Genomic DNA, 11,483 nt, shown 5'->3' on the forward strand with positions numbered 1-11,483 from the left:
AATATGTTTTCTTATAATATATACCAATACTTATTTAAGAAGCTCGATGTAATTACATTCTCCCTCTCTCTCTCTCTTTCTCACACACACACACATATACACCTACACACACGCGCGCACACACACATATATAATTTTTGTAGAAATATATTTTCTATAATATATACCAATCCTTATTTAAGAAGCTCAATGTAATTACATTCTCTCTCACACACTCTCTCTCTCTCTCTCTCTATATATATATATATATATATATATATATATATATACATGGATGTGTAGGTGTGTATGTGTATGTGTGTATACATATGCATAGGCATGTAGTGGGGGTGTACTTTACAGAACTTCAGCGTCACCTTAAAGTTCAATACATAAGTATGTATGTGCATGCGGATATATCTAAATAGGTGCATGTGTGTGAATATGTGTGTGTAAGTTCTCAGTAATTTTTACATATAGTTTTACAGATATATATATATAGTCAGGGATAAAGAAAAAACCGGCCATCCAAATTCTTAACAGAAATGGTGGCGAGAACTTGAGGTCACAATTAAACACACCTGTTATCAATAAAAAATAAGGTTATAGGGTTTACACGCAAGAATGTACGTTTAGAATATGAGATAGAACGATGGAAACCCTGAGATCTCATACCTTTTTGCATCTTTTTCGGGTTCTCACTTTTTTTTTTCGTTTCTTCCCCTCCTTGTCATGTACCAAATGCAACAAAGAAACAGACACAGACAACTGTTTTAATAATAATAAAAAAAGAAAACAAGGCATGAATAAGTAAAACATGGTAGAATTTTATTAAACATTTCTCAATCCTCATTACATTACACTGACCATTACATTACACTGACCATTACATTACACTGACCATTACATTACAGACCACGCGCCTAAAAAATTTAAGAGGTTTTATGCAAGCTACAACACCGGCACACAGCCTCGATATAACAACACGTACCACAGACATTTTATTTACGAAAAAAGAAAACTGTTTTCCTTTACTGATAATAGATATTTTATTATCCGAAAGAAAAGCCGAAGAAAAAAGTCAAGTTAAAAAAAAATTGAATGATTTTTAACAAAATATTTGCATCTTAACGTGGTTTCAATGTATTATGGTCTGTTTATTCAAAACATATATATATATATATATATATATATATATATATATATATATATATATATATATATATATATATATATATATATATATATCCCCCAAACCTCTGGCCTTGATGGAGGGAGACTAAAACTTGCTACTATGGTTTCAAATGATCTGAAATAACAGCAAGGGGAAACTTGATTCCAAATATTTCTCATATGTTATATCTTCCCTCTTTTGAAAAATAGGGTACGATTATGAATATCTCCAGTATCAAATAATCCTCATACACTGTGAAATTTTCTTTAAGTATGAAAACCAAAGAGGGGAGATATAACATGAGAAATATTTGGAATCAAATCTCCCCTTGGTATTATTTCAGATCATTTGAAACTATAGTAGCAAAATTTAGTCTCCCTTCCATCAAGGCCAGAGGTTTGGGGGAAATTATCAGATATTTTGTAATTCATATGCAAAACTAGGAAAACAAATGGCTATGATTGAAACATTTTATAGCTGTAAAATGTGTCAAAAATAGGTCTGGATGATGGATAATCCACTTAATGTGCGACCGTAAGGGTAAATGTCATATAGCGCACTACACAATTCAGGTCATTATTTTATGACAGTTGGTAAAAAAAAGAATCTATATTTTCAAAACAATAAAATATAAACAAATTTGCCTACATTTTTTTTTGCCTACAGTTTTGCTGCTTCGGTGATTTGTTATATATATATATATATATATATATATATATATATTATATATATATATATATTTATATATAATTTTAAATGAAAAGTTTAGGAATAAAAGTTACATATAACTTTTTTATATCATCAGAACAATAAGGAAAAGTGAAGGCAGAAATTAAGAACAAAAACTCTTTAGGCCCTGGCATGAGAAGAGAAGGGCCAGAATTATACAAAATGCATACATATATATATATATATATATATATATATATATATATATATATATATATATGTGTGTGTGTGTGTGTGTGTGTGTGTGTGTGTGTTTCGCTCTCTCTCTCTATATATATATATGTTCTTATATATACATATATATAACTAATTGAAATAGTATTCAAATATATAAGAAAATAACCTAAAGTGCTTTTAGATATTTCAATAGTGTAATACTAGAGCTATAAATATTTTGATAATATGCCGTTTTATCACAATTTGTGAATATCGAAGTGTTGATGTAAAGGGACTGTCCATAAGCTGTTGAGACCTATGACTTTTATGCACTTTTTTCAGTGCTGATGACTTGTCCAGCTATTATAAGGATAACTACAAGCAATAAGCCGAACCAACTGTACTCAAATATTGCTAATAAATCTCTAATTTTACAAATGAACTATAAAATGTGTGTCTATTTCTGTTAAAGCGGTACATTATATATATATATATATATATATATATATATATATATATATATATATATATATATATATATATTGAACAAAATTTTTTGAATATTTGTTTCTTTTGAATCTATATTCGATTCTACTCCCCCTCCCTACCCAAGTTTAATCATCCACGGAAGAGATTTAGTCATCCACGGAAGAGATTTAGTCATCTCCTATCGCTGCATCCTCACTCGATTTTGTCTTTTTTGATTTTGCAAACAGCAAAAATGTACGCAATTTTGTCAGTCGGCTGCGTTCTTTCCAAGCTTTGAGATTTGCAATTTTGTTCCAGTTGTTGCTGAGACTGCCGCTCCTGCTGCTGATGCTGTTTTGTTGGATGTGGCAGACTTTGAGTTTTTGCTGTAAACATACGAAAGAGTAAAAACATTACAAAATTAAGATTATACATTTTTTCTTATTGGAATTAAAAAGTTTGCTTGTTTGTTTCCTGAAATTAAAGGCTGTGTATTTTTATTTCCGAAAAATAATGTGTCTAAATATGTGAACATAGAAAAAAAGAGGTTTATTTTTTTATGTTTCTAGAATTCAATATGGAAAACTGATTTCAAAAATACATACATAATACACAAACTGATTTAAAAAATCAAACCAATTATAAAATATTTTTTTCATATAAAGTTATCAGGTTGGCGCAAAAGTGTTTATCGTTTTTTAGACATTTTAAACATTGTTATTTCAAGCATATTGTTATTATGACCATGGTTAATCTATAATTTTTTCTTTCAGATTATTAAAGCATCATTTATATTTTTCTGCAGTATTCTCACTCATATTTATTTGAAACCGTTATTCTTTATTCAACAAAAAGAAATTCACTTGCTGTTATGATAATGCTCGTCCTAACACACCGCTACTTACCAAAGATCTTCTGGGAGAATTTGGTTGAGAAATCTTGCTCCATGCTACATATTCTCCTCATCTAGTTCACTCGGATTTATTTTGAAGATTACAAAACCATTTAAATGACGTTAGGTCAACATCACGTGAGAAAACTGAACATGAGTTAGATTGATATTTCACATCCAAACCAAAATAATTTTACAAACGAGGCATTTATAAGCCCGTTGACACGGGGGAATCAAATTATAGAGGGTAAAGGTCGTTATGAATAAAGCTTTTCAAAAACATAGTGTTCCATTCCATTCAAGTTGAAATTTTAAATTGGCAGAAACTTAATAAGCGACAAGTGGATGGTGATCACCTTTCAGTGAGGCAACGCAATTGCTGATTATAGTCTTAAAATCAATACAAAACAGTTAGCATGGATGACTGGACGCTTTAATTTTAGTTGGTAAACAATCGATGAAAAGAAAAAATAAATAGAAAATTAAACAAGTTTAGCAAGTTCTATTTTTTTTAAAGATATCGCTCCAGACAAAGTGTGAAGCCATATGAGGAACTATCAAAAACAAAAGATGATTATAGCAAAGATAGAAGATCTTAGTCTTGAAGAAAAACAAAACAAAAAAAAAACAAGTTAAACGTAGGAGGAAAACAGTCAAAAGAAAGAGAGTTCTATAAGCCTACAGTTCTTGAAAACAAGTTATTGGAATAGGAAGCTGTATTACAATAAGGTATCAAACCAGCGAATTAATGGAGACCACTAGACCACCGAGTCAAACGAGCTGGAACAAAGGAAGCAGACAATATATCAGACAATTCTAAAGAATATATGACAATAGTATGCTTTTTTTATTCCCAATTGAAACTTTTAAATAAAATAAAATGAAATGACAGCTCAAGTAAAAGTTACACTTAAACCAGGACCAAACTCAAAGAAAACCAACCTGCCTCCTCCCTTGAGGCTTGCATTTACTAATATCTGCGGGCTTAGAACTAACTTAGATGATGTTGAGTCATTTCTCCTTGTAAACACCCCGGATATCTTAGCATTAAGTGAAACTAACCTTCACTCCTCCATTCCCTCTAACCACTTTAACATGCCTGGTTATCTCCCACTCTACCGTAAGGACTCGGACAGACATATGCATGGACTTGGGGTCTATATTCGTAACACCCTCCCCCTGACTAGAGAAATAAAACTAGAATCAGACGACCAGGCCTTTATGTGCTTCAGACTAAATATGCAACATAATATTAGCTACTTGTATTTTCTCTACCGCTCTCCCTCAAACCAAGACTGTACCCTAATAAACAAAGTCTCAGACAGCATAGATATAGCACTCTCCCTCGATACTAGCGCACAAATACATGTATTTGGTGACTTCAATGTCCACCACAGTAACTGGCTAGGATTCTCTAATCACACAGACGTAGCTGGTAGCGCAACACATAGCTTCTCTATATCTCATTCCCTATCTCAGTTGGTTACATTTCCGACACGTTTCCCAGACCAGCAAGATCAACATGCCTCACTTCTAGATCTCTTTCTGACAACGGTTCCCAATGACTGTATAACAAAGGCCCACAGCCTACTCGGGAATGCTGATCACACTGTGATAATGGTAGAAATCAGCCTAAATTCTCGCCCTAAAACTGAAGACCCACTTCTCAAAACAACGAGGTATTACAAAAAGGCGGATTGGGAAGCCATCAGGGAGCTCATCAGAGATGCCCCATGACAAAATATCTTTACTCTTCCAGTGGAACAGTGTGCAAATGAGACAACTGAATGGTTCAAAACTGCTATTGAAGCACATGTTCCCGCACGGAAATACTATAGCAAGCCCCACTCCCCCCAATGGTTTACTTCTGCTTGTGCAGCTGCCATTTGTCAAAGGCAGCATGCGTTCCGCAGATTCAACCGACATAAGTCCAGCTCAAATAAACAGAAGTTTATAGAAGCTAGAAATAATTGTAAGAGAGTGATAGAGACAGCTAAGACAGATTACTCTGAAACCACCAGAAAACGCATCGAAGCACAGAAATTAGGAACCCGGGATTTTTGGAAAATCTACAACAGCGTAGTAAATAATGGACAGTCAACTATTCCCCCACTATCAAACAATCATGAGGTTGCTTGCACGGCAACTGACAAGGCTAATCTGCTTGCCAGTCGGTTTGCTTCAAACTCCACACTGAACTCGGTACACCACTCACTCCCTGATTTTCCTCTGCAAACAGACGCCACACTAGACGATTTGAAAATCACTCCTTCTCAGGTACATGCTATTATAAAAAACCTAGACACCTCAAAAGCATGTGGACCAGATCTCATCCCGGCTGTGCTATTAAAAAAATGCTCTGCTGAGGTTGCTCCAGTTCTGTCCAAACTTTACAATAAATGCCTTAACGAATCTTGTTTTCCCGACTGCTGGAAAACCGCCTCTGTGGTACCAGTCTTCAAGAATTCTGGTGAAAGAACTGACCCACTAAATTATCGCCCCATTAGCCTCCTCCCGCTTTTCGCAAAAATATTTGAGTCCTTAGTTAATCAAGCCCTAGTCCAGCACCTAACAGCTGCTAAACTCCTGACTGACAAACAATATGGATTCAAGCAAGCCCGTTCAACAGCAGATATCTTAACTGTAGTTTCTGAACGTATATACCGTTCATTGGATAAAACAGGGGAGGGTAGAGCGGTGGCCCTTGATATATCTAAGGCTTTTGACAGGGTATGGCACGATGGTCTTCTAAGGAAAATTAGATCATATGGAATCACTGGAAGAATTCATAATGTAATTAAATCCTTCTTAAGTAATAGAAAAATCAAAGTTGTCCTCGACAGTCGTACATCCAAACAATATGACATAAATGCGGGAGTACCTCAGGGGTCTATCCTTGGACCTCTATTATTCCTGATATTCATAAACGACCTCCCTGATAAAATTGTTTCTGAGATGGGTATATTTGCCGATGACACCACCCTCTATAACAGATATGAGGGGAAAACAAATAAACACATATCCAAGGAAATGGCAGAAACACTAGGGGATGACCTCCAATCCGTAGTGGAATGGGGACAAAAATGGTTGGTCACATTCAATGCTGCTAAGACTAAGCTTGTTTCCTTCAATAACTACAAGAAACCTTCTCTACCACCAATAGCAATGGCCAAGAACACATTGCCTGAAAGTACTTCTTTTAAACTCCTCGGCCTAACGTTTACAGGGAATATGAACTGGAATAGATACATTGAGAGCATTGCCAAGGCTGCTGCAAGGAAGGTTGGCTCCCTCTACCGTTCTAGAAAACTACTTACGCCTGACAGTATCCTATACCTCTATAAGGCAACCATTCGCCCATGTATCGAGTACTGTTGTCACATCTGGGCTGGTGCATCTGCTGCTTATCTCTCGCTCCTGGACAGGGTTCAAAAGAGAGTCGCCAACCTGATAGGTCCTGAACTGTCATCTAGGCTTCAGCCTCTGTCCCATCGACGAGATGGTGCATCCCTCTGCCTGTTCTACAAATACTTTAATGGTGAATGCTCTGACGAACTGCAAACACTTGTACCTCCCCGACGTAACTACCCCCGACAAACCCGACAAGCTACTAAGTCTCATCCCTTTACAGTAGAGATCCCTAGGTGCAAGAAAGCCTTTTACTCCAATAGTTTCTTCCCCAGAACTGCGGGTCTTTGGAACTCCCTTCCGGGATTCTGCTTTCCCAACTGCAATGATATGCAGAAGTTCAAGTGTAATGTTAACAAACATCTTTCTACTCATCTCCCTTCATAATGACCCCGCTAATTAAGTCCCTGATAGTAGCCCCCTGCTTCAAAGTGGTGTTAACGAGCATCTCTCCCCCCCTCTCTGGCTTTCTTACTCTTTCTATTTTCTCTCTCTGTGTCTCTATAAGAGAATAGAGAAGGGGAGAGAGAGAGAGAGAGAGAGAGAGAGAGAGAGGTGAGTAAACGTGGAGGTAGACACGTTTACCAGAACCAAAGGTCAGCTGACCAAATTACGTATGTGTGACGTGGTTGGCTAGATCTGAGAGATTTGATTTGAGCTTTGAAGAAGACGGACGTTTTTCCATGGTCTCCCCCTCTTAACTGGGGAGGGGGGAGACGAACGCTGACGTGTGTGAAGAAGAACCACACAAGCAGATTTCACTTTACACCTGCTGCAGGACCTCTGGGGAAAGTGAAATAAAAAACTATAAAACACATTCATCGTCTTGGAGTGATAAATCTTCGTCAAACAGGTATCAAGTCTCCCTCCAGGATGAGAAATTTCCAGATTGTTCGTTTAGAAGAAGCAGAGGTAGGTTCAGAAATTACATGTCACACACACGATTCCCTTTATGATAATCAAACACACAACCATTTATATTAGAGACAATCACACGGAATCTTTCTTATGTTATATAGAAAACGTAAAATGTGCCCCTAAATGAAGAACTCTATATAACATATTCAAATGTAACGAAAGCTCAATTTGGTACCCCTCAAGGATAACCTCGATGATAACGAATATATAAAAGTGACACTATGCCTTGTTTGGGGTGAAAATTGAATTAAAAAAAAAAAAAGTATGTTTTTATTTGCTTCCCCACTGAGCAAATTTGGCTCAAGGCCGTTTTTTAATATGGAGAGTTTGGGGAAATGGGGACCAACTCCTTGCGGAGTAGGGGAGCTGGATAGTGACAATTGGTATGAAGGGTTTCTCCTACATTGACCAATAACTTATATGTGGGGTTGCCCCCACATATGGTCTTTGCTGGACACTTGTTGCCCAGGCCCCGAAAGGCCCGGGCCAAGTAAGTAACATATGACATAATAGTATTTATAGAAAAGATTGAGACTAGCAATATGTTCATAATTATGATATGATGAAAAGTTTAGAATGTACACCAGGCAGGTGAATAATAAAATCTTCATAAGGTGTGACATAAATATTTTTAGAGTGGGTTAGAAGCTGTTTGCAAACCTGACTCTGCTGCGCTCTCTTTCTTGTGGAGTCTTCACAAACGAAGACAACAGCAATCTCAAGAATAAAGATAATTAAAGAATGATTAGCTGATTTGGTTGCTTTGTTTTATAGTATATCAATCCTTTACAGATTATTTAATACTACAGAGTGGAATGATGAAATTGTTACCCTAGAAAAGACAACATGATTCCATTTCATTTTTTTTTGTTGCAGACTATCTACTAGTTGACCAGTTATGTACAAATCCCAAGAGCCATAGAAGCCTTCTATCATGCCTGAAAGTGACACAATGTTCAACGAATGATCCAAGTTATGACAACAAGACCATGGCCAGCACCCTAAAACTGCATCGCTGGATTACAACAAATTACAGGGACGTGCCCAGAGTGATAAAAACAAAGTTTCCAGCCACGGTTACAGTCTTGGTGTGATTTCAGGTAAGGGTAATATCATGCCACCTCATATCTTGGCTTGAAAGTCAACACAAAAGTAAACACCTGGATGTGCTAAAGAGTATGGTGATCCCCTGTTATAATCAGGTGGCCGCTGACAGACTCTAGGTGTGACAGCAGGACTCAGCGCTGGCCCACAAGTTCAAAGAGACCCAGGCTTGACTTTAGAAGGAGTACTACGACTTTGTACCCTTCTCTCACTGGCCTCCCTCCTCACCTGATCTGAATTTGCTGGACAACTTCGTTTGGACATACATCGAGAACATCACCAACATGACCTCCCACAACACCAAAGCCAGCCTGATCGCCAGCATCCCGAGAGTATTCACCGAACTTCCACCGGCACTTGCGGAAAAGGCATGCTCCCAGTCGCAGACCCTTATCGAAGCGGTGATTGAGGCTGAAGGCAGCTACATTGAATAAATGTCAGCTTTACTACATAATCAAGTTACCTGAATTGATTTTTAAAACAAAAGTTTTAAAATAAAACTGTAGTGTTGTTTTCTTTAGTGTGACAAAATTATCGTTCCACCTTATAAATCCTGTAATTTTTGAAAAAGGTTTTTATACTTCAAGTTCTTTATATCTTCGAATATTTATTCATGATGTTTGGTTTCATAGAATGCTTATTGGAAAAAGTCAGAAATTAAAACATTGATTTTCTGCTTAGATTGAAAGCAATTAATATCAAAACTGAATCCGTATTTACCAAAAGAAAAATGAATAATGCTTAAAAGATTAATTTACTTCAAAAGATGACGTGTGTTCCAAAAAGTACCCAGACTTATATACTTCTCTTTCTAATATGAGAGAGAGAAATAAATAATGATTACAACATATGTGTGCACTTCCTGGTTGAATCATTGAATGATTTCAAAATATGAATTTTATTAAAAAATTATTGACATAGGAGCTTCCCACATTTTTACATTGTATTTTTCATTATTGTTGGATTGTGCAAAATTTTTCAAGCTGCACCGGTTGGGCAGTAAAGGGTAGATAAGGCAGTGTTGCATGATGTGCTCATCTTGACATTTGCAGATGGTTGGGTCATCTTGGTAGCACCATCTGGTCATAGCAATTTTTGGCCGGCTTATTCCTATTCTCAAGTGGTTGAGTGTTTTCCACTGGAGCTAGGATGCTTCTGAACGGGAGGGGTGACATTCTCAAGCCGTTTGGTCTACAGCTGTAGTTTTGTCTCTTCCTGAAATGTTGTTAAGGGTTTGATATTACTGAGGAAATTTCTGGACTTTAGTTGTTGGTCTGCTAGTTTACACCCTTGAAGAAAATGATATTCATTGGTGTTAGGACGATTAATCCAAATTAGAATCATGAATTAGAAAAATCAGAATTTTGGTTGGTATCGGAATCGATATCGGAATTAGAAAAATTTGTGCCTATTTTCCGATGCCAAAAACGATTCTTTTAATTGTCGTTTGATTTTGTTTTAAGCAAAATATTTCACTGCTAGTAGCAATAGTAAAATACTAAATATTTATTAATTTTTAAACTACCAGTAAAACTAATATCTATAGATCACCCACCACCACAAGTGCATTTTTACGTTTGAGTAAATATTTGCATATTCAACGTGTCTTTATGGTAATCCAGAATAAAAACTCTATTGTTAAATATTTAAAAAATTTTTAAAAATCGAAATCAGTAATTTTATGGGAATCGGAAATTTAGTATGGAATCGGTAATTGTATCAAAATTGTGAAAAGTATTGGAATCATCCAATCACTAGTATTCATCACTGATAGCGTTTATGATCTCTACTTGGCTGGCAACTTTCCGTCCTACATCTGAAGGGGCAGTGTGGAAATACAGATTGTTCTGGTTGGTAGGCTTCAGGCAGCAGTGATCAAGCGATAAAAATGAAACTTTTAATAAGAAGCATAACATGTAATCTAGTGGCTCCAGTTGATTCCGATACTACAAACACTTACAACTTTGTGGCATCAGTTTTCTTGGTTCCATGAGTTTTTGCTATCTTTTTGTATTACTCCTATTGCAGTTTCCATATGTATGATTAGCGTTTGTTGCTTGTGTGGTTTAGTTTCCACATTCAAATGTTTTCCTTAAGATTTCAACTTTTCAGCATTGCCGTTTGCTGTATCATCTCAATTTTCTCTTTGATTCCAATTTCTTCTCAGTCTCCTCCTTGATTCCAATTTCTCCTAATCTTTTATCCATGTTCTTTGGAATTGTTCCTAGTGCTCCTACAATTATTGGTATTATATTGATTTTCTTAATGTTTTATATTTCTTTCAGTTCTTTGACAAGTTCTGCATATTTGTTTCATTTTTGTCTTTTTGATCTTTATCCAGTAGTCTGCTGGAACGGCAAAATCTACAATTTGGTAGTTTCTTTCCTTGTAAATCCCAAAGGATTTTGTAGTTTTCATTTTTCAATACTGTTTCCAGTTTGTGTTTGTATCATTTACATGTTCGAAGTGTAATTGTTTTCAGAGCTCTCAGTGCAATGTCTTTCTCCACGCAGTCATGCTTGCGTTTATATTTTTTTTTGTGATACTTTGTTGCATTCACTTATTATGTGGTTTACTGTTTCATTTCTTTGTCATGCCCAGTGTTTTTGTGATTCTCTTCTCTGGCCATTCTTATACATCGCTCGTTTCTTTCCC

The 11,483-nt window shown here is 36.0% G+C and overlaps 1 long non-coding RNA gene across 1 annotated transcript in view; it reads right to left on the minus strand.

Annotated features, from left to right (window-relative positions):
• Positions 1–786: 786 nt before the first annotated feature.
• The window catches only part of LOC145289023 (uncharacterized), a 54,896-nt gene continuing 44,199 nt past the window's right edge, over positions 787–11,483 (minus strand). The window contains exon 4 of the long non-coding RNA XR_013869302.1: positions 787–2,892. This is a non-coding gene — a long non-coding RNA (uncharacterized LOC145289023). The remainder of the gene's footprint in view (positions 2,893–11,483) is intronic.

The sequence above is a fragment of the Euprymna scolopes genome, chromosome 2 (assembly GCF_053919585.1).
Source record: "Euprymna scolopes isolate OS-2025 chromosome 2, ASM5391958v1, whole genome shotgun sequence".
NCBI lineage: Eukaryota > Metazoa > Mollusca > Cephalopoda > Sepiida > Sepiolidae > Euprymna > Euprymna scolopes.